At 38.5% G+C, this 25425-nt stretch overlaps 1 protein-coding gene and 1 long non-coding RNA gene across 3 annotated transcripts in view; one reads left to right on the top strand and one right to left on the bottom strand.

Annotated features, from left to right (window-relative positions):
- The window catches only part of LOC110851528 (ecdysone-induced protein 74EF), an 86901-nt gene that overhangs the window by 2029 nt on the left and 59447 nt on the right, over nt 1–25425 (top strand). Inside the window, exon 1 of one of the 2 annotated variants that reach the window (XM_022099342.2) lies at nt 13201–14684. The exons of the other annotated variant lie outside the window; for it this stretch is intronic. The gene's annotated coding sequence lies outside the window, so the exon portion shown is untranslated. Of the gene's footprint in view, nt 1–13200; nt 14685–25425 lie in introns of those variants that run through there. 2 annotated transcript variants of the gene reach the window in all.
- LOC118436093 lies at nt 5135–6424 on the bottom strand. The gene is made up of 3 exons (XR_004835195.1): nt 5705–6424; nt 5464–5624; nt 5135–5353 (listed from the first exon to the last, which is right to left on the bottom strand). It is a non-coding gene; the product is annotated as an uncharacterized LOC118436093 (long non-coding RNA).

Consider the following 25425-nt stretch of genomic DNA (forward strand, 5'->3'; position numbering starts at 1 on the left):
TGACTGTATATGTATGTGTTGTTCGGAGTAGGTGGGTGGGGATGGTGGTTGTTATAGTTATGGTATTAGAAGTCATTTCCTCATTGCTTCCTCCAACCAGATAGGAAAACTTTATTAATGTCCATCCCTATCGAATTACTTGCATGCATTCTATTTATTCCCTCCATTCTCCTTCACCCAACATGGACAACTATTGCGGCGAGGATAAAATAATATAATCAAACCCATGCACCACTAGAGTTGGTTTGAATTAACGCGAATCATTCACAAGATGCATTGCAGTATGTGTGTGTTAATATGAGAGATATTTTTTTACTAAAAAATTATACAACTGCATGGGAAAATGCTGACAGCTGGATGCAATATCAGGGAAAATTTCTGGGTATTGACACAACTACTCACTAAATTTATTTATGTTTTTTTCTTTCTTCATATGTGTGTGTGTAATGAGTTGTTTATCATTTTCCGATTTTTTTTCCTTCCATCCTTTAATTGATTTTGGTTCAAGTATTATTTTCACATCAAGAAGAGACAGCATTTAATTGGGTCACTTGCTCAGATTGTGAAACTCATGGTTCGTAGTATGTATGCAGTAAAGAACTATTGTTCCGTACAGGATAGTCTATTCAGTAATTATATCGGATACATACAACAATTGGTAATGACCCGTAACACAATGGAGATACAAGAATGGTTCGAGAATTTCTATTAAGTTCATTTGGGTCAGCATCACCAGTGGAGAGTGGTGCTGTTGTTGATGTGGAAATTAGTAGCTGGATGAACTTGACCGATGTTTGTAAACAAAATTATTCTAATGACCTGTTCCAAAATCCGAATTGACGTGTTCCACATACAGCATCCATGTCGGCATCATGTTACCGCGGTACGGATACATAGAATATGTATGCACATATCGTACACAATTTTGCGTAATGTTTTTTTAACTGTCTCATCTCAAGTTTGCTGTGTTCTACTCTGCGTGTGAGTGAGTGGTGGTGCTAATAAAACGAGGGCTTGGAATTTAATTCAACATATAAATTCGTCACTTTAATGAGTAATCAAAAACAATTGGATGGCTAAGCATGAATCGAAAGCACTTTCCATTTGTCTGATTTGATATTTTCTTTGCATAGATTAAGAGCAAATTCAACCACACGCATGTGTATTTTCTTACCCGTGGTTGGATAAGATTGCAAGAGACAGAAACCGTAAACACACACGTGTGTAAATGGGACGGCAATTTTATTTTTATTCTACGCCAGGGTGACAAAAGTGCGAAAAATGTGTGTGTATCGAATGGTTTGCCAAAAATGTTTCATACTTTTCAAACTCTGATGTGCTTACACCCACACTGTTGCATATCTCACCGCATGATTACGTCTTGATCTTCTGTCTCTCTATCTCAGACTAGACAATCCTTCCCTCTGGGAATCCGCCCATCTAAATCCATACGCAGAGGTAAAGGCCAATGTTGAAACATTAGAAGGATCTACATAAATTTTTTGCTTTCCTAAAAATTCCGGTCCCGTTTTTTCTTATCATGGTTCCAGCAGTTAAATGTGTGTCTTGACGATAAGGATAGATTTGCTCAAGGATTTTAAAATTGCAATAATTCGACTTGCTCGAAATGTTAGCAGAATTTAAGAAAATTACTTTAGGAATATATTTTAAGCTGCATTTATTCCCTACTCGCTACTCGAGTGCTTACGATAACCTTGGATTGGACAGAGCTGTTCAGGCCAACGAAAGGTTTCTCTAAATGCTGGATATTACGAGGAATAAATGCTACCTTTTCGATGTAACTGCAATAATAACTGCTGCTCGCTTTTCAATAACCACTTTCTTGTCTATTCTTAAGTAAGTATGTGACATGTGAAATTACACAAAGTGGACGAAGTGCAGTATTCCGCTTTATTTATCTGGGACAAGGAGAAAGCGATTAGAAATAAGAATTGTGGTTATTACTCCATTTTCATATTAAAAAATCAAACTAATTTGCTTTCACTTTTCCAAAAATATAGTTGCATCGGAAAAAATGATGTAATGAGTGGCAACTCCTCACTCTCATCTCCTTTGATTACGTAAACTGTGAGAAATAGGTGCGTACGTTTTGCGTGTTGTGGAGAAAGGTTGGGCCAATGAACTTGGTTGAAAGAGTCGTTTGCAATTGGCAAGTTCCCCCGAATAGATGCATGTGACGGAACATTAGTCACTGTCGACTGCACCACTGGCTCTCATGGGCCGTTAACAACGGGAACCCTCCTGCAACCCGCCTTTTGTTGCTGCCCGGCTTGATGTGAGGATGATGAAGATGATGCATGGGCGTTGGGAGGTGATCGAACGAAATTCGGGGTTTTTGTTCCCTGGATGAATGACCCATCACGAGACAGCAGACCATGGCCTACCTTAAGTCCATACATGCATACTTTTCTCTTCTTGGTTTATTAAACCCACAAAAATGTGGAGAACATAAGTAAGTGGGCTATATTTCAAGATAAGATGAAAGTGCGGCTTTTACATGGAATCATCGACGTATTGCTCTAAAAAAATCTTAAAGCACTGTGCTCAAATTCATGTACGGACATTGCACAAATATTAACATCGGTTTGTTGTAAATCCAATATTACGTACTTATTTAAACTACTACAAGTCTGGACCAATTGGTAATAATGAGTGGCACATGCGGGCTGAAAATAAACCTCTAGAACCCACTAGAATCCACACTAAAAAAACACTAAAAATTCACCTACCACAATGTTACGACGTCTAACTAACGCCAATTAATTTAAATATTGGCATAAAATTGAAAGAATTAGAAATAAAAATGGAAATACCACAAGTCACCGTTACCCGATCGTTACATTTTTGGGACATTTTTTAAATTTTTATTTCACAATGTATATTGCCTGACTGTAACACTGTAGTGGGAGCAAAATTTCAATATGAACAGGATTTCCGTGATGTACACTTTGAAGAAAATAGGACAAATACGTAATTACTTGCATACTGTTTGCATAATACGACTCACCGAAAAAGAAGCTGTTTTCCTACCAAAAGTGATAGACTCTTGTAAAAATATAGACAGTGCTATTAATATTACTCGCATACATAAGCGGCAGAAGTGTATGTGTAGCATGTGGTTAGTCTAAATAAGGTATAAAGGCGTCTTTTCACCTACCCGACGACGACGTGCACAATGCACCACATTGCTTTTCCCATTTGAATTGAGGCATGTGCATGCACGCGAATTACACGAGGCTGGTGGTGGTTGGATGGAATGATGAACTCTGATGATTGAGTGTTTTTGGAGAAAATACCATTTTATTCCACGAGCCTTTGAAACTTTTCGTCCTGACGAAAAGGTAATAAAGCTAAGTAGTTGGGAGTAAATGTTGTGTACTCATCGAAGCTGGGTATCTGTGTGATGAGATTGCGAAAAGGGGGATCAATGTTTCCAACCCCAACACCAACCGAGCAAAAGCAAGCTCGCTATATTATTTGGCCATGCTGAAGGTGAAGATTGAGCTGTGTGGTGTAGTAGTTTTTGGCAAGGCCGGACCAGGGCGGTGAACCCGGTGGACGCATGGTGCTGTAGTAGGGTTGAATACCCGGGTGTTCCGAGATCTCCCGGAACTTTCTCCTCCTGGTCAACGTCCTCACGCACTTACACACACTCAGCACACTGAGCACGGTGGTGGTGGTGATACTACACCGAGGAGTTAATGCCCGCCGCCCATTCATCCACCCGGGTAACCAACCCAGCTTTTACCACTGCCACACCACAATCATTTTCTTTTTCTTTTTGCGTCATTCCAAACTATGCTCTCGTCTATACGTTGTTCGTTCCTTGGTTGCATGCACATTTGTCTCTCAAGCCCACTTGATTTCTTCATATGCTCAGAGCTGCAGCAAGCTTTAAGTGACGGAATTGCTCTGTCCCGAAAAAAATGACCATACTTTTAGACGAGTGCAGACGATGGAGTTACATAAGTGGTGGGGTAGAGATGCATCAATCAAGCTGAACCGCAAGGATTATGGCATTTTTACCTTAATTCGTAATCACTAATGTGTAATATGCATATCACGGATCTATTTGTACCATGTACTAGCTATATTGGCACGTGATGAAATGCTTTCACTTCCAGGAAAATTGATCCCAAATGAGAACTACTTATTAAGTTGTATGAGTTTCATCCAATTAGTTTCTCCAGTTTGACTTACGATTAGCTCTGACATTGCTCGTGTTAATATGCTCCTGACTAATTTAAATCTGTCAATTACATGCATATTCCATCCTTGGCCTGCAGTTTATAGGTTCACATTTCTAATGGCAAAGTGCAGTGTGCGAGGAATGCAGAAATTGGAGGGGATATAATCATCCTCATCATGATCAGTTGAGTGGTGGGGGCAACATCAATTAAGCGAGTGTAGCAATTAGTTTGTTGGTTGGTCTATCGGAGCTGGAAAGTGCGTGCATTTTATGCTGCTGGATAATAAATGGCACTCACTCGCTATCTTCTCCTCCAAATGCTATGCTTCCCCAATGCAATGGTGGCGTAGTGTGCTGTGCGGTTGCAAAAATGGTGGTGGTTACTGTGCAAAAAGAGCCGAGTTGTTGGAGTTGTGTTGTTATTATGACGGAGGGTGCACTGAACTCTGCTTGCTATTAAAAACCCTCCTGAGTCAACGCACGCATCCACATGAACGCCAATGCCATTCCATAAGGAATCACTTCATTGTAAAGCTGCTGCTGCTGCTACCAGGCATTAGCCAATTCGTGCTCATGTGTGTATGCAGATTAAGCACATTGGCGTCTTATTATCCCCGCGTGCTTGGTGGGTTGGGTGGGTGTGGCTGATCTTACCTCGGAGAAAAACGTTGCTGCAGCAGTTGGGCTTTTTTTCTACTGCTGCTGCTGCTGATAAGCCATGTCTGCCACCACTTGATATTTGAAATATGTTATTATAATCGTTCCTCATGGTTTCATATGTCACTTGACATGAATTGTGGTAAGGAGGAGGAGACGTAATAATTATGAGAACCGTATATTGTGATGTTTGCTTATTGTACTTAATGTTCTTAAAAAATGTTGAAGACAATAGCGCAAAGTATTTTTTATTTGACCTGGTAATAAGATCGTAATGCTGAGATTTGGTGTATTAAAAAGTATGTTCATGTCATAAAATGGTTGTGAATATGACGGTGAATGACGGGACTGGAGACGAAATTTGTGCATATAGACGAGTAGGAAATGCACTTTTGTGGTGGTGCAATTGAGGTTTGCCCTTTGGAGAGGAGGTAAATGGTCATGGAATGAAATGATCAATTAGTCACTCCGCCTGGCCCGGTTATACTGAAAAAAATAATAATCTGAGCGGGTTCATAGTTACACATAAGCATAGCTGACGATGATAGTACACTAATAATAATACGCTCTCGAGTGATAAGTACATATGTATTTACAAGTGTAGTGGGGATGATGATCTCTCCAACCGTTATCATACTAGTGCAGATTTATCTGGAGATTGGATTTGTAAATTGTTTGCAATTTGTTTCCGTGTCTGATATCTGTCCTTTACCTCTCGAGAGTTGATTTGGTCCCCACAACAGTCCACATTTGCAGCCTGTCGGATAATCATGTTACAAACTCACCACTTTTTTTTATATATAAATGTTGATAAATTTAAATATTATAAGTACTTACGTCAGCTTGTGGCAATGTAAATCTTTCAGGTGAATAACTCTGATTTTGATGGGACCAATTTTAATTTTATACTGTACGCAGTTACTCTGTAAAATTTCCAATTTTGATTTAATAAAGAATTAGAAAAACTATTATTCTTAGAATTAGCTGCTTAATTCTTCAAAAATGTATTTTCGAAAATTTGGAGCTTTTGGATTTTTTGCTCCTTTTTTAACTTCACGAAATCCTAGGCAAAATTAAAATTTTTTGAAATGCATGTTTTGAAATTTTTGAAATCTTGCCAAAAATAGAAAAGCTACCACATTAAAAAATAAGGTTTTGGCTTAAGAATATTTTGGTGATTTTTCACGTTCGGAAAAATAGTGGAATCTGCTTAGTTTTTTGTAGCGAACAAAATAAAATAGCTCTCACCAATATCGGATTTATACATGTGAAAGACTTTCATTGTAAGTTAACAGTGACATAATTAATACAGTGACGAGACATCAAAAACCATTTTTCAACTGTGTTGTTGAAATATCAACATTTAAAAGAGCAGAATTTCTAAACATTATCTGAACACGTTTGAGACTGAGACTGAATTAATATAAATACACTATAACTTGGTGTTTAATATGCAATTGACTTTGCTCAAAAAGTGCACTCACTACATACAGCTCGTATTCACGTCCACCAAATAATATGCACGTAATTTATGCTTAATGGCAGCAAAAAACATGAAAATTACTGTAAATATCTCTTGATCCAGAGTGAGCACAATTCATCCAGTCACACTGTTATTTATTTACACCATTTATTATAAGTATGCATGTACATATGTAGCAGTCAAAAATGAGTGCTGTCGAACATGCTCAATTTAAAAATTGACATGGAGAATATCAACAAGGAAAATCGTGCGAATAAAACGATGATGAATGTGCTCCGAGTACAAAAGACATTAAGCATTAAGTACGAGTAATTCGCGACAACCGATGAATGAGTGGATTAAATTGACAAGTTTTATTGTCACAATGAACATACTATACGACATGTGACAATGGATTACTAAATATATTTGTGGATTGCTCATTTAAGCCAATTTTAGCATTTAGTATGGATCTCACCAGAGACAAAAACTAGTCGGAACTCCATTTCTCTAAAACAATTACGCCATTTGAAAGAATTAAAATTGAAATCAAACAAAGTAAGTATGACAATGGGAAACAATCAAATGCGAGTAGAATGAATTATGTAAAACAAGGTTTCCAATATTATCGAGCAAAGTTGAGTTATAGCAATGCCAAGGGTTCAGACTTGCAGTTCACGTATTTATACATATGTGCATACATACAATTACATATGTATGTATATGAGGAGCAAAGGGTGTAGTGTATTTATAGAATGCATTGTTAGGAGAGCATCAAAGTGTATCAGAATGAATGTCGATTGTTGACTGGTTGGCTGGTTGATTGTTAATTGGCAGTCTCAGATTCTAAACTCACGTTGAGTTTACCTCATTGTTAGTAGATCTACTCTCTCTTCTGCTACGGAAGGTCAGTAACTTTTCTGCTGCCACAACGTTGCAGCGATTTGCTTAAACCACTTATTTCTGCTTATCCAACTGAAATTTTAATTCATTTTGCTTTGCTAAAAACTTCAGGTTATTAAAATCGTGTGATGAAGTCTGATACCCACTTGGCATTTAATGCAAGCATACTTACTTGGCTTGATTTTTTAGCCATTACGTCATCATCGTAATAACTTGAAATTCAAATTAGTTGAAAATAAATGTATAAATTTTTGTAAGGAAATTTCTTCAGTGGTTTAAAAATGCTCAAAACTATGCATGAACACTATGGGCTTGTGTCTACTCGTATGAAGGAAAATCAATCACCTCTCTTTTGCATATGTACCTACATACGTTTCGTGCATCACATGTCGTTTCTTCGTCATTTAAAGAAAACAAGTGCTCGGCAGAACGAACGACATTGCATGACCAAGCACCACTACCGCAGTAAAAATAAGGCATTACATGCAATGCATCAGTGGCTCAATTATTCACCGAATCGTTCTTAAAGATAATTGGATGCACCAAAAAAGATATGGGAACTGGATCTGAGAGAAATTGCATGCAGTGCAGAAATGGTTCGTGTCCCCGAAGAACAATGCAACTCAAAAAACCATTTGATCCATCGGAAAGGGTTTCTCTCTCAAATTTACTCATGGGATTAATATAAAACTCTTAATAACAGACAATCTACTTGCTACTTACACGTAACTCGGCTACAATGATGTCATGAGCGGAAGTTGCAGTTCACATCCTAATTTCATATTTGCATGCAAATGCCCTAAATTGCATGGACCAACTCAACCACTGGTCCAGATACCGAATTCCGACTAACTAGAGATGGGCAGAGAGGAGAAAACTTTATCCCACGGTTTCCTCACTCGTGGCTGCTGAAAGATACATCTTCCGGGATTACATTTCGTGACCAACCAAATAAACAACTCGGGTCAAGTCGGATGCTGGAGATGAAGAGCTTCTTCTCAAATATTTACTATGCATTCCACCACCATCGCTGAAAACAAGGAGATAATTAATTGGAGGAGGATCGAGTGAGGAAATATTTTCCTTCTCCAGCCGAGCACTCTGCTCCCGCATGCAACCATAAGAATTTATGTTCTGCAGTTTGCGTAATAATTGTGCAGCAAATTTAAATACACGTGTCGAAATTGCACCAAGTTACGCACCCCGATTTAGCAATTCATGAGCAGTTCCGCAGTCTTCTTACGCATTAAGATGGAAATTATTCTGCTAATTATAAACAATTGTACCAGTGTAATTATGCGTACGCAGTAAAGTAGAACAATGCATCGTTGTCTGCATACGGCGGCTACATTATACGCGACTTTTTGACTGCTGATGAGATGAGACATTGTGATGCAGATTTAGAATGAAAGAGTTTAATTTTTAACACTTGAAATGGCTAATTATGAACGTCGTTATTAATTGATAACAACCCATTGGTATCCAATTATTAGTAAAAGGACGCATGCACATTGTATGTTTGCATGTGCGGACTCGACACATTAGGAATGCATCGGCATTAAAGTAGATAGATATGAATGGATTGTTGTTGGATGGTTGGTGGCTGCAATGTGTGTAAAGTTAATGCAATGTATGCAATGTAGTTAAGTTAGTTGCTGTTGCCAAGAGAAGTTCAACGACCGATCATAGTCAATACGATGAAGACTACAAAATACACATCAAATAACAACACTGTCTACATATATAGCAGCGCGTAACCACAGGACCAACCACCATTTTAGCACTGGTTCACTACTTGCTCTTCTATCAAACCAACGCAAGAAGACGAATTACAAGTGCTCATGTTCAAGAAAGATGCATCTTAATTCTTATCTCCCATGCTAAAAGACTTCTTCTTGGTCGTGGTGGAAGAGCAAAATGCAAACTGACGGATGCGAACCAGACTTTAAAAGTCGATTCTTTGTAAATAGATTCACTTGCACTATCGATAAAGGGCTGATGCGTGCATAGTGTCGTTTCGAAGAATTACGTCATACATATTTTCGGTAGATGTGCAGGGATAGAACGCAGAAGTACTGACAATAAGCTCCCTGTACGTAATCTCAGAAAGTCCGCGTGGTAGCTTCATCATGATAAATGCGTATTATCATGAATAAATAGGAATCTTAAGTGAACATCAAAAATTGACTGCTCACTATAATAAGAAAGAATGAAGAACAGTATGCAAATTATTTGAAAGATTATCTTCAAAGGATATCATTCTGAGCTGTTGTTGGCAGGCTGTAGAGGAATCACTTGAGATTTCGATTTTCACATTTGTAACTTATGGCACGACTTTTGCTCTTACTTTTTTTACAAAGCTTCGCATCAATGTGTTTTACTAAATTACATTTTTAGCACATTATTGTTACATCTCATTGCACTGTGTTGTACGCAGATTTGAGACCTTATATTATATATGTCAATCACATTTGTTACATGTAAGCGTGGTACTTGTACCTTTATGGGCCTTTTGTTGGTCAAAGACAGAAAGAAAGGAAAGAAAGGTCGCACTAAAATTAATATATATGTCAATAAGGCAGAAATATATATACATTTTTAAGTGCTTAATGCTCAAGTAAAGGTACAAATTAATTAAGATATTATATTTTTTAACCAGACACGTGTATCCATCCGCAAAGTCAAATATTTACAAGTTCTTCACCTTAAACTTGATTTCAACCGTTAGAAGGGAAGACATACAGTGTCAACTGCAATGCAAATAACAGAATGACACATAGTCAACAACACTCCTCGATCTTACAACAATGCAACAGGCTTACAAATTGTACCATTAGCATCATTATGCAATGCGGTGCTAAGCTTTAAGCAAATGTTACGTTACCTCTCTGTACATAAGCATGATTGTCACTTTCCACATGAGGAGAGACACTGGGTGTAGAGTGACATTTGCACCTCCGACCGAATACATGTGTATGTGCTTCCGATGCTGCACAATGTCGTGATATTTCATTTAAAAACAATTCAATTGCATACAGAATGCAAAATTCCTATCGCTCATTGCAGGGTCAGTTCAATTGTTGGCTGTACAAGACAAGGAATTGAATTGTTTCCAGTATCTGTATCTATGTATAACGTGTTTATCTAGCGTGGCTTTATGCATAACAATCAAACACATTGTATATGTACATGCACACATATTGACAGAATTATAATTTGCCATCGCAAGGCGCATTGTGGCCACAAAAGGCATATGTATAAGGTAGCAGCAGTGGTCGTATCATTACCAACGAGTGGGTGTGGTAGTCAAACAGTCAACTTGACCTTCTTCGCTTACACTTTGAATTTAACGAACAGGATCAAGCAAGACGTAGGTGATGAGTTGGTGCATGTGTGCAATGACAGACTCGTGTATGAACATCTACAAGAAATGCATATCGTAGCAGGGGAAAGATTTATCCCATATCGCATCATCAGCATCATCGTAAATTCCATCTCGCAACGTCTCTCTCGCTCCCTCAACTTAATGATCAACTCGAGAAACTCGACTAAACTTTCTCCACAATTTCAATCATCATTAGTTATTTTGTGGCATGGAAGGAGAGGTGAGCGCATAATAGTCATACGACAAGGACGGATATTTGATATGCTGCTGTTGCTCTGCTCAGGGGGATGTGATGAAGATCGTACATATGTACATCTCGTTTAATTTCAAACTTTCCGTTCTTATTTTAATTTTATAGAGAAATGGAGGGTCATAAGTTGCGTTGACCAATAGATATGCATACCTGTCGATGTTATTAAATTTATGTATGTACAAACTTGACTAGAAGACAATCAAGCTCTTCAAAATAACAATTAAGCTCTCAAGTTTTTGCAAGAACCGGCACCACCATTATCCAAAAGGAAAGGATCAAGTATGAATGGCCGTGGTTTTGCTCATGGAACGGTGTGGAAAGTGACGTAGAAAGAAGGAGTACCTACATAACTACCCACCAACTGGTATCTTGGGTCCGGTGATGGTGGTGGTGGTGGTATTGAGTAGTATTCTAACGGGATATTAATGCCCCTCGGCCATGGGGTTCAAAGACTTACCTGCACATTATTGCCTGCACGACCAGTTTCTGAGAGAGATTATTTCAGCCCGAGATGGACATGTAATTTCAAATCTCATCCATTCTACTCTTCTTAATTTTATTTTATTGGTTTTTTCCCAGTGAAAGTGAAAACCTATACGTACGGAGATCAGACTAATATGTAGTCTTTTTTTAATACGGCTTTATTGCAGGCAGGGAAAGTTATTTTTTCCGGATATTCGTTTAAGAATCTACACTTGTAAGAAATCAACCTTTATTCCTCATGACGATTAAGATGATATTTTCTTACGTAACGTCGACAATGATGAAGACGATACATTTAAGCATTATCATGATGATGATGGTTACTTGGTAATCCTGCACAATTGTTTGCAAATTGGTCCACTATCTGAAGGGTAGCAAGTAAGTTTTAGTGGATGATGTTGGTTTGGTGAGATGCGATGTGTTATAATTTGTTGCATTGAGGGTGGCAGTGACACTGAGACCAGTGACACGACAACAATCCTCACTCAAGGGAAGGTCGACCTTCAAGTTCACTCACCAACCAAACCCAGCAATTAAGATCTGAGCTACCTTCTCAGAAAGCATGCACAAATCGTGTGAGATACATGCTAACGAAACCGTTTGACTTGACGATGCATTTTATTTTCGAAATTTCTGTCCAATAGTAAAGCATTTTGCCACAAATAACAGTTTGATTCCTAAAGATCTAACCAAGCGAGTGATTGAAGTTTGTTTAAACAATGGGAACAATAAGCCGTAAATCATATATTACCGATACCTATGCCACTATTTAGTGCAGATTGACACGACTCGTGCATGCGACCTGAAGGGTTACCTTGTCTCATTACCAACTAAAGTGAGACCAGCATTATTAGTATGTGCGAGCATTGCGCACATTGCATCATTGACATTGCCTTCTTTTGCTTAGCCATCAAATCCACTCTTGTTGGTGTCTCACTGAGCAAAGTCAAAGTCAAACGTAGGCAACTTGCTTGCAGTGATGAATTGTTATAATCACATCAATGAAAAAAAATCGTTTACCAATTTGGAAATTCCTCTCTATACATTTATACATCCGACTATAGGCATAGGTACACACACATTGTAGTCGGACAATACTAAATAAGTATTAAATGTTGATGGCCAGCCAGCCAGCAGCTCTGCACATTTCTCAGGAACACAATTAGTACACGTCTTCAATCTTCAATTTCATTTCCCGATTGGAATGATGTCATTTTTAATTTCTGATTAAAAACAATGAATTTGAATAATGATTGATGAAGTTGCATACTTCAAAAAATATGATTCTCTCCTTTAATTAATGTATTAATTTTGATGTGCAATTTATGAGGTCATCTTCTCGTTTAATGGACGAATTTGTGTATACTTTTAGAATACGTTGATCCTTTGTGGAGTATAATTTATTGCTTATTCAACCCTTCCCTCACACCGGCTCCTACCCTTTATTACTCCTTAAAACTGACCTATCTAAGGCCAAGGTTACTGAGTGAACTTGGGGGAGGACTGAAAAATAAGATTAGCGGTAGGCATCACAACATAGGAAGTGAGTTTCAGGCCTCGGAATTGGTTTATTAGTTATGCGAACTCCTCACATAATAATACGAGTGCTACGAGAGATATTGTTTGTGTGAGGAGATTGGATGGGATTCGCGAAAGAATTGCAAGTTTGTTTGCAGCATTGGAAGCTTGTACGCAGATATGCACAAGTACTTGGTATACGTGTGTGCACAGTGAGGGGAGAGAGAATCTGGTCTCTGCAGACCTTGGTGGATTTCTGCTTTGGTGATGGGAGAATAGGATAGAAGGCTGAATATGAATGTGTAGCTGTACGTATAGTCAAATCGTTTAGTTAGTTCACTCTCAGTTCCCTTCCCATAAACATCACGGATATCTGTTCCTTTGGCATCCCAAATTCTCACTTGCTCATCATTGGACCCTTAATAGTGGGATATCATCTCGCTCTATCCAAGAAAAAAAAACCCTGGGCCCCTCTTCGACCTGGGTAAATAAGTAAGGGGTTGTCATCATGGGTTAAAAAGTGAATCCGTGCCGGGCAATAAGAACAATAAATAAACAAATTAAATATACAAATACTACTCCGTGCTTATTATGTGATATCAAAAATGCAAGTAAATTTTAAAAATTTGAAAAATTTGTGAGAATTTGAAAATCACTTTCTGGGATTGCCCACCGAAAAGTGAGACTTGTGACGTTTTGGATTGTGTTTGTACACACGGGATTGATAACTTCCGTCTTAATTTCCCTTTCGTTAGTGACATACTGAAAGATTGTGTCCAGGTCGTTTGTTCGGAACTGATTATTTTGTCATGACCACATGAAAAATATAGAACACGAGTGATTGTGTGAGAATTGCAAGTGGTTTGCGAGACAATTGTCGAGTCGGTTGGTGGTTAGTTTGCAATGTGAAGTGAAATTGAAGAAGTTGGATACATTGACCCCATATGCAACCAATGTTGTCTTACTCCCCAGAGCACATTGCCTTCTTAAAACTCAACTCACCTTACTTAACAATAATAATTCCCACTTGGTGAAGAGCCTGTTCTTCCTTTTAACACGTTTTTGAAACGTTCGGAATTTTGAGAAACGTTAAAAATTGTGATTTTTACGTGATTTTTTACCACCCAAATTTCCGTGATTTTTGTACCTTATAGAAATAATCCTATCTGGAATTAAAAGTGTGTGACAGGGTGGATGATGTGAAAAAGTGCAGGACAACATTTTTTTCCGTGTACATATATTTCCATTCATGAATTTGAAACTTCACTAATTCCTGCCCATGGTTGTTTCATGGAATCTGATGGATTCGTCTCAAGAATAATTGTGAAGAGTGTTGACGTGTGTTTCTCATATGGTCAAAATTATTGACGAAAGTTTGATAAATTTATCATTTTTGTCTAAACTGAGACTCACCTTGATCAGTGTTGGTAGGTAGGTAGGCGCATAGGCTATTATTATTATGGTGACTGCTACCTCGGCTCATTAAATTGTTGCCTGTACACACACACTGCAGTGCTCAGTCACTCAATTGCATATGTATTGCTCCTGCTACCTGTGTTATTGAGGATTGGATTGACTGAAGGGAAGGCCTGAGCCTTGCCATTGCATTCTATTCAGAGAAGAATTACATTACCGTAGCCAAACAATTGCTCGCTTATAACTCGACATATGCAAGTGAAAGTGTCTCGAGTCTGTCTCATCATTTGTATTGGAGTTGTGGTGGTGGTGGTGGTGGAGAGATACGCGTTAAATAATCACTCGTTGGATTATTATTGAGTGACTGAAAGGAAATACATATACGTTACTTTCGAAGGTGAGTGTTGCTTAGATGCTGCTTTTTTTACGTACGTACTAAAAACTGCATCAGTATTATCATTGTTATTATTTATTATTTGTGTTTATCTGACACGCTTCCTTCCTGCTGCATAATATTCTGCATCGTCTTCGCCCATATGCATACGATTTTCGACACGGTCAGTTCCGATGGAAATCTCGAGAAATTCATGTGCACATGGAAAAAATTGGATGCGCGTTTAGTTTAAGATTGGATGAGTAAGCAGAATTCGAAGCAATATTAAAAATAAATGATTTGTGACCGGTTTGAAATTTGAATTTAAAGAGAAATGTTGGAAAATGATTTTTCATGTTTTTGTCTTATTACAAAGCAAAAAGCTACATAATGGAAAAATCGAGGCAAGAATTCATCGTGACCTATTCCACATGACTTTTTCTGCCCACTTACAAAGTATGCAAAGGTGAAATATGTAGATCTGCCAATTAAAAAAACAACAATTGAATTGGTCGATACAATTATTACGCGATCATTGCCGATGATCATGTAATAATTGAGAAATTATGGCAGCAACATGAGCGACTGCTAAACGTTTGGGTGGCTCGGACCAAGGTCGGTGGATTTAAATGGTAACAATGTTTGCCAACTTGTTACTTACATAACTTTCCATCATCGTCCAGTGGTTTAACTTGGTTAACTAACGGAACTCTCTTCTCGTGGTCTTTTATGCTAATGCCAACGTCTCTAATGGATAAATAAGCAGTGATGATAATAAGACTGGTGGTGGATCAAGAGACTCACTATTGACTCTGTCATTGACACTTTGCTCGCCCTTCAAGGCTCAATGTCGTCTCTTTTTTATTCCATTGATTGCCACCAAGGTCCACTACTACATCATGGCGTAGAGCGAAATCCTATACCCTCCTGCTCGCCACCATTATCAACGTCAACACTCCACGCATTTTGCTTAACCCTCATCATTATGGAAGCACACGACAAATTTTCATCACCACATCATCATCCTCCAACCACTACATTCTGCCATCATCAAAATCATCACCCATTCTCAACAACCCGCAGCTCCATCGTTTAAATGAAACTTTATGTGTATTAACTTTATGTGAAATTTAATTTAAGTGTGGCTGACCCTCAACTTGCTCTGATTCAGCTGGATAACAATACGACCTTGTCATCTAGACCAGCAATCTTTTTCCAGCTCTTCTCACACCATAGTAATCACAACCATACACTTGATACTGCCACCACGCTGCCACTTGTTGCGTTCTTGAGCTACACTTGTTTTATTCGTTTTCTCTTATTTTCAATATGCCGAGGTCACCCCTCTGCTGTTCACACTCTTTACGCAAATCCACCTTCTGCAAAAATAAATAAAATCTGAATAACTGCCAGTTACTGTGAGCAATGTCAAGTTTTAAGGACGTTCCAGGAAGGCAAAAAATACTCATGGGAGATGATGCGGGACAAAAAAAAGTTGGCATACGTACATACATAACAGTTCTATCTCTACAAGCCCACATAAAATATAGATTTCGCTAATTGCTGCGTGTGAGAAGGTCAGGAAAGTACCCCTTACAAGTTGACCCTTGACACGAAAGTATGTTTCCATCTGCGGATGAATTATATCTGCAATTAAGATGCTGATTTTGGACAGACGGCGACTTTGACCTGGCGAGTGTCATTGTCAGTGGAATTATCATTAGTCAGACACACTGTAAAATGTATTGAGACGCACTGGAAAGTGGGTCACTGGCTCCAGTGTAGTTATGTAGCAGAGTGCAAAAATGGTGATGGTAATGGCATGTACACATGTAGTATTTAATGGCGTATGTATATAATAGTGGTTCTGTGGTTAAAAGTTGGCATTAGTCGGTGGTGGTCCAGCGAGGGCGAGAGTTGTTTGAGATTTGTGTTGCGAATGTGAGGGATGATATTGATGATGATGAGTTATGAAGGATGCGTGTCCTGTCCTCCAGCTACAGGGTCATCACCAGCTCCAGTCCAGATTTTATCCTTGCCAATTATCGCCATCATAATAATATCGTCCTTTCATTCTCTTCACTTATTCTGCCGCTCGTAGTAATCCGATTCGCAAACAACGTGCATTCTCATGCAGATCTAGTGTTTTTAAAACCCAGATATATTTCACACCACATTTTTTGAATCATTCACAAGATTTGCCTCATCCTAGATAAATGCTCCAGAGTGTAAATAGAACGCTATGAAATGGTGTAGTAAAGGAAGGCTTTTGTGAAATGTGAGGTGTGAACGCATGGCAATGCCAAGTATTTGCGTTCTGGGGCCATTTGTATGCTGAACCGTTTATTAAACATTGTTCGGATTTTTGAAGCATGAGGTATTCTGCCCAAGTTTTAAATGGGAGTTGCATTACAGGGTTGCTGGTGTGCAGGTGAAGCATAAATTCAAGGATTTCCCATGATCAAAACTGTCTGAATTCAATGAAAAGATAACTGAGACTTATCTGTCGCAGGCGTTATAATAAAGTACATATCCTTCGAATTACGGGTACCTGTATTGGCTGGAATTGCTTTCCGACTTTTCAGCCTTCTTGTCATAATCCACATGATGAAGCATGTGTGGCTACATTTATGACAAAATTCTAGCGTGTTTAACCCATTTTTCAATAAAATGAGTTGGCAAATAGGACACAAAACTAATTAGTGATAAAATATTAAATGCTATTTATGGTTTTTCTGATCCAACTGACTGCACAAAATTTTAATTAAATTTTCTTACTCACTTTTGTATCAAATACAATTCGAGGTTTCTGACATTTCATGTAGCATCTCTCTCTCTGTACGTGGTCAAATATTGAATTTTGAACCTGGTTATCATTTATTGCAACCGTTTCACATTCATTGCTTTGACCACCACTAATAATGAATACTTTCAAAGTGGAACATATTTGCTGGCCTCTGAGTCATCATTTTTGTATAGCTTGGGGTTTGTGTGGCGTTTACCTGCCTGGTGAACGGGGTGGTCGTCGACGAACGACGAGGAGGAGACCATCATCAAACCAAAGAGGAATTCACCCTCAGGAATTCCACCCATTGAATAATATGCACTCTCTCAATTCTGCTCTCTTTGACTTTTAGTTTTGCGAATCTGTTGTATAATTTGTAAAATCAGAATTTGAAAACCCATGTTGTACATATGTGGCACACGGCGGTTCAGTTCAATACTGATGATATCTGACTTTGATTAGAGGACAAGAGGAGGAGGCTGCAGGTGAGGTGAGGCTTAATTAATTCCAGGGCACACATACACAATGCATCCCACACGAACTGGTTGTTCGAAAGAGCAGTGTACAAGTCCGGTTAATTAAGTGCATTCTTCACATGTGCAACTGACAAGACCTTATCAAAGGCCTCAATCCAACCACAGACCTCCTCGCCTCCATAGCATCAAGTCAAATCTCGTCCACCAGGTTTCATCATTTCGGTTTTGACGGATACCTTCCGGGTGTTTCTCCGTCCGTCCGTCCGTCCATCCACCCTTTATTTCGCCCAGCAATTATCAAACTATTCCCAACTTCTGTCCCGATTTTATTACTCATTTGTGAAGCCTCACTAACTACGTTACATCTGTCAGTTCAACTCCTCAGTTGTAGTACTAGCATGTAGTAGTCTCTCTAAAACACTTTTCCCCGCTGGTCACATCCTTCAATTTCAATTTCAAATTTCAATTCCAACAATTCTAGGCAATTAATGGCTAATACGTATCCACCTAAACCTGGCTACGTACAATGATCATTTGTACTGTATTTTCCCCCTATAAATAAATACGTCCATTATGTGATCAGTTGTCAAAGAAGGTAACCCGTTAGAATTGCTGGGATTGTTGACCTTTTTGGTTGTTTACTCCAGATTGAAATTAATGCCTTTGCAACGGCCTTGTGAATGTCTTGAAGGGCAAGAACCCTTATTCAGTTGAGTCAATATATACATAGTCGTTTGTCATTCTCACTGGATATACTTTCCTATACACTGACAGCAGATGACTCAAGGACGCCCTTGATCGTTTTTATTAGAAATGATTATTTTCAAAGAAAAATGAAAAAATGTTGACGTTGCATGCATGCACGCGCTCAATGAAGTAATCTTTGACCTATGGTGCTCTTGATCTGGAAAAACGAGGACTTTGGGGTCGGTCGTGGCGATTTTTCAATGATTTGACACACTTTTCTAAAATTGTTCCAAGTAATAATTGTTTGTAAATATGCTTCGATTTAAAGAGGCTTCAATAATTGCTTCAACAATGCATAGTGACCAGGCCAGTTTAAAACAATGGTTGGGAAACTGCCAAAAAGTGGCACACTCCAGAACAATGGAAAATGCGAGTCAGGCTTAATCTGGCAAATAATGCCCACTACAAAATCATTTCACAAGCATGTGCAAGAGGGAGTGGACTGGTCACACCATGTATTAGTTAATATATACTAACTATCAATGTTCATAAATGGGTTTGAAATCTTAAACTTGAAAAAATCTACATCTCTTAACAACGATCATAGCTTGGCGTTTAAAATTTAAAATTGCAATAAACATGAGTGTGAAATTTTTATAAAAAATTTCAAGATACGATCCGCATAATATAAATATACAACCAATCAGCATTTGCTCTCGTCCAAGATATTCTTCTTCACTTATGAAACACGGACAAGAAAATCCTACTAACCCTCTTTCAAACATCTTGCGATAAGAATTTATCCTCCCCATTTTTCTGTGTCAGAAATAGAATAGAATTTTAAATTTTAACATTATGGAAATTTCCTCCAGTGACAACGACGACGACGGCGACTCCTTCGTCCTTGACTTTTCAGTTCTTTCTCACTCTCTGTATTTTTCTGTCGAATACCTGTAAAAGGTTTCACACTGCTCAATTATTAAAAACCTAGCTGTCACCTGTTCTGTGGTCTGATTTCTGAGTTGAGATAGCTTTTAAAAGTATTGCAAATGTCCTTGAAAGAAATTCAGATTCAGCATTAATATCTTTGATCAAATCCGTACCAACCAACCTGAGCATTCTTTTATCATTGCAAATTTCCGCACCATTTAACTCGCAACATTATTATTGTTTGAGCACGACCAAATTATAAGTTCCACATTTAAGATAAATTAGAAACTCTGAATCGTGAATCTTTTAACTACTCTTGTTTGTGCATCATAATTTTCTATTCTTAAATATACCCAATTAATAGTGACTCGGTCATTATAATTTTTCCCAAATTTTTGACGAGATTTTATATCATCCATTACAATACAATTATGATGATATAACTAGCTTGGAGGTTTTGTGGAATAATGCAGGCCTGCGTCTGGTTGTTACGCGTTATTACAAGATTATGTATTGCTTTCGAATCAGAAACCACAACCAATATTCGCCTTCCTCTTTAAGAAAAGGGATGCTCCTTCCTTCCTACTTACTTACAGCCAGCCAGCATAGCCAACCAACCAACCAATCTCATTGTCATTCACTGCACACCACCAATATTTCGAATATAACGAGTCATGAATAAGTTTTACAATTACGCCAAAATAATGGAGCAGCAGCTATGAGGTATTATTATAATGTATGACTTCACTTTTGAGTGAATGAGCTCTGCATAAGCTGCTGCGTATCCATCTCTACTTCTTCTTGGGGGTGACAACCAAGTAGAAAGTGAGACTGGTTGAGTAGGTCCAAACAGTGACGACGACGACGACGACTGCGACTATTATGCACCATATACTGCATACATACATGCATGTGTATAATATTAGTAGATATGTATTCGAGTAAGAGGAGGACTGGTTCCTTTAGTCACATTATTATCTCTTTTAAAGTTCCCTTCGAAATTACATAAAATGCAAAACCAAAGCAAACCAAATGCTTCAGTTTAAGCTCATTTTCAGGAAAAAAAGCCCAATGCATCATTGTTACGAAATACAAAGGACTCAACGAGCCAGGGATTAAGGATCCAAATAAATATTTCACACTTTCTCCTTCTTCTCCTCCTTTTAGTCCATCAAAGTACTTACTAGCAAGGCGTTCGTATGTAAGTAGCCTGACTGAACTGAATGATGGGAAGCCAAGCAAGCAAAGAATCAAATTCTGTTCACTCCAACTATTTTATAACACTGTGTGCGTGTAATTCAATCTGATTCAGCTATACCCACCACTAATTCCTTTACTTCCACTTCACTTTGCTTCACTGCATTGTTATCTAATAACTATAAGAACAGGGAAATTATCTAACACTGGGCTGGTTAATTAGTGTTTAAAGAGATTTAAAATCATGACCGCGAATGTTTTCTATTATGCAATAAAAAAAGACAACAATATCTTGGGTGTGTTTATGTATACTTATTATGTGGCTTGGATAATATGTAAATACTTGGTGATTCACACAGGTAATAAGTGCAGGTATTTAGTACCGTGGAGACAAATCCGTACATATGCAGTACTAGTGCTATCTTTTTATTGTTCAGTACAAATATGGACATTTTCTTTTGGAACGTACAGAATGTCAGTCAGCCAGACTTTGGACAGTATGCAAATAAGTTGCAGTGCAGTTATTTTATGTGGGCTTGAATTGTTAAAAATGGTATATTGAGATGTTGAAAGTATTAAAATCCGACATTTTTTTATCTCCATTATTATTCAGCTATAAATCAGTATGTATACTTTGACGGGGAAGTAATGGATTGATTAACTCGCAATTAAGGGATTCGAAGAGGCTCTTCGAATCTACGTACGTGTTTAGTATGCCTGTTTGGTCGAGACTTGCATAATTTGTAAATAAGCAAACGCAAGTTACGTGGTGGTGGTGAGATCAGTTCTTTCTGAGCGTGTTGTTGTGGTCACAATTGAATTGTGGATGTTGCTAACAATTTTGATTATTCTCTCATTCCTGTTTCTTGGTGGGGTCAACATCCGTCCGCGCAAGGGTTACCTCTTTTTTTGGCATCCTTACACTTATCCTACATACATACGTATAACGTATTATTGGTGGTGGCGTTGTTATTATTTGCTTGCGTATAAGTAAGTACGTACGTATCGATAGTCGTCATCATAACACTATGATAACAACAATAAATAGTATGCAGTACGTAGTATGTAGACAGATCATAGCAGTGATAGGGACGGAGAGCTATGTTTGTATGCATGCGAATATTTGGCATATCAACAATTAATTTACGGGATAAAATATTCATACGGATTGATGAACAAGTGATTGTTTAGTATATTTGCTAATTAATCATGCTAACTGGAATAAGTGGATTGTGTACATACTTCCTGTCCAATTCTGCACTCCTGTCAGCTTGACAATTTATGCGTGACACGTCCCAGGATCTAATGGATCTAATTCGAATATGTGCACCCTAATTGATCGCATGTGTAAGAAGTAGGATGATTCGTGTGCGAGAAGTTTTAAGGGATGATAAAATCAATACAATAGCTTCATCGAGTTGGACGACATCAAAAATCCCGACTGGAATCAATTTACGGCGTTACCCACGTGTCCATTAAAGATGCCTCGAATTGATTCGAAATCCTGGCGCGGGACTGTTTGAAGCGAGTGCATTAAAGGAAGGAAGGAAGGAAGTGTAGTATGCATGCAAGCCGTCGTAAGATGTGCAGTGTGGTGAATGGAAGGTAAAGGTGGCGGATAGCAAAGTAAAGGTGGCCTAGTTTTAGGTCAAAAACCTCGTGAGTTCACTCACTTGAGCTGCACACAATATAAGCACCTATTATTTTTATATGCTCAACAATGCTCAACTGAACTAATCCACTGGTTCTTGTCGTAATAAGAAATATAAGGTAATAAGAAGAAGGAGTGAATGGGTGCCTAAAACTCTGCACGCCAATTGTTGCTCGGCACAAACAATCGGCTTCCAACTCCCAGATTTTGCGGAGTCACTATCACTCTCGATCTGCCAGGATCCACCAACATCAGCCGCCGACCTACGTGCTACCGTAAAGCGATCTGCGTCAGTATCTCTGAGGGTACAACAACAACGAGAAGATGCCCAGATTTTACTCCCGATACGTAAAAAATAGCGACTCTTTCATGTAGTACAAGAACCATTCTTGGTCGTCCCAGAAGAAGATGTGCCGACGAAGATCACATTTACACAAAACTTATGACGGTGAAATTGCATGACGATGAAGAGGTGCGAGTATCTGGTGGTAGGTAGTCGGGATCATAATCGGGTGTATATGCTCTATTGTGCAGACCTGCCCTACTGCTAAGAATTGAATCTAATAGCACAATTTGATACACGTCTTGTTAATTTTTTCCAAACTATTACACAAATCAATTCGGTCAGCAGTAAGGGGTTTTCATACACACATAAACTTACCTTAGCATAACTTAGTTCTGAATTAACAAACTGTCACACATTTACCTGCCTGGCACTCGTAATCGCATTTTCTCGTTACCCTAAACTGCTCAAAACTGTCAAATTCCTATAAAACTGCTTCGTTGGGTAAGGAAGTGTGTAAGGATGGGAAGGTGATTTCTAATTTAAATTGGCAAACCAAATCCAAGTCGAATTCACCATGACAAAGCTCCAAGCATGGCATAACAACATATAACTCAACCAATTGAGCATTACTTTTTACTCGAGAAAAAGAAGAAGAGAAGAAGGAGGAGGACAAATGAAGAGTTAGTTTTATACTTGTTGCCAGTAGTGCATTGATAATAGCAAAATCAGCAACACCACCACGAGCAACATTACTTACTTACTTCTTGAGACTTGATGGTTGGTGGTGGTTTTTTAAATTTTTTCACGAGATTTGAGAGAGATTGAGGAGGGCAATGACTCTCAGTTTCACTCGCATTTTTCCACTTTTTCACTTTCCATGCATTATTATATCACGTCGAGTCTCACTGCAGTTCCTCAACCAGTCCGCACCACCACCACAAACCACCAGATTCTCATTCTTCCTCTCAGGCTTAAGAAAGAAAGAAAGACAAACCAGTTCAGGGGACGAGCGTGCATTTCGTTATTTTCTTGCCCATTTTCCCACCCTCGTCTGACCTTTGACCACCCTTTCTCATCACTCCACGGAGGAAAAGGCCACAGGCAGAATTTCTACCTGTTCGAAAACCCCAATTTCCTCCATAACGGAAGAGTTCCCATCTTTTTACTTGAGACACCTGTGACACGAACTTGCCTGCTTGTCCCTAAACAAACTCTTGATTGCAAATTGCAATCTTTTTTTCTTAAATTCAGTTTTGAATAATAAGGAATTAATGAAACTGCATAGTTGATAGTGCCATTTCATCTCCCTCACGACTAATTGTAAAAAGAAATGCTTTCGTCCTCGCATGTAGTGCAAATGTGAGAATTCTGAGTCGTGCAAAAATTAAAATTAACTCGGTTTTCTAATAACTATACAATTATCTGACAAAATTTTTTTTACACAATTGTCACGCCAAGTTTTATGTACATATTCATTTTGTGCTATGGTCATACGTACTACTCATTAACAGAGATTGGCAAACCAACAGCGGTAGCAAATTAAAGGCTACTTACTTGCCGGCATGCTAAAAGTTTCACGAGGACCGACTGCGGCAATTATAATTATTTGATCCACTAATATTATGAACTAAATGTGCAGAATTGATATGCATGAATACAATGTAGCCTCGGTTAGTTGTCTTTTTTATCACTGACCAACCAACTAAATATGTGGGCTCATCATCATCATCATCAATACCAGATCATAACACGAGGTTACAATGGAAAAATAAGCAGCCGAGCCAAGTCAGCTTATTATTATGGAGGTCATCATTGTCCATGAATGAGCAGATTTTGGATCTGCTGCTTCTGCTGCAAGGCCGCCAGTTGTTTAGTTGTTGTGTACCAAACAACTCTTATTTTTATTCATGCCTGTGTATAATTAGCACAAGAGTAACCTCCAATTTTGGTAAGTGGTTGCTCACTATTTCTGAAGTTGCTCCAGTACTTAGAATTAGCATGAGAGGGGGATAGATTTATAAAATTGGCGTTTTATGGAGATAATAAAACTTGTACTTGGGTTGAGAGTTCTTAGTTCATGGTTGGACAATTAATATATAACACTTGATGAGCAACAATAATAAACACTGTCGATACATGTGATGGATGGATAATGTGGAATATATATAGGAAGAACAAAAAAGAGTCAGGTTGGGATTGTATATCGTCACTTGTTCTTTGTGTTGTGCAGAATCAATGGAAAAATGCATGATTATTTCAGTGTTGAGGCTATATGCAAATTATGTCCAATTCAAAGCAAGGTCACTTATCCAAAGAAAGATTAAAATATCGTGTCTTTATAAATAGCATCGCATCTCATCCTTCCGCAAAATTTCGCATTGTTCCATTCAGCAAGAACAAGTTCCTTGGGATGCCACTCCACTCCACTATTGTTAGCCTTGTGCCGCAATCTGTGCATGAAACAAAAGGGTTTGTTTGTGGTGGTGGTGGGCAATTGTAAAAGTTGTGGTTGTAAAAAAAACTGCGAGCGTGCATGCTGATGAGACTGGAGGCAGGTAAAGGCTTCACCTGGACCGGTACTCTGGGTCTTGTGGTGAGGTGTGTGTGCACGGCGTAGCGGTCGTTCTTCCACTGAACTCACCCTCTCCTCTCCTACCTGGATGAGACGTCCAGGTAACGGGATCCTTGCAAATTCAAACTGGTGGCACAACAGGTTTTCCTATCTCTCTTTCTGCTCTGGAGCAATTCACCAC

Source organism: Folsomia candida, unplaced genomic scaffold (assembly GCF_002217175.1).
Source record: "Folsomia candida strain VU population unplaced genomic scaffold, ASM221717v1 Fcan01_Sc006, whole genome shotgun sequence".
Lineage (NCBI taxonomy): Eukaryota > Metazoa > Arthropoda > Collembola > Entomobryomorpha > Isotomidae > Folsomia > Folsomia candida.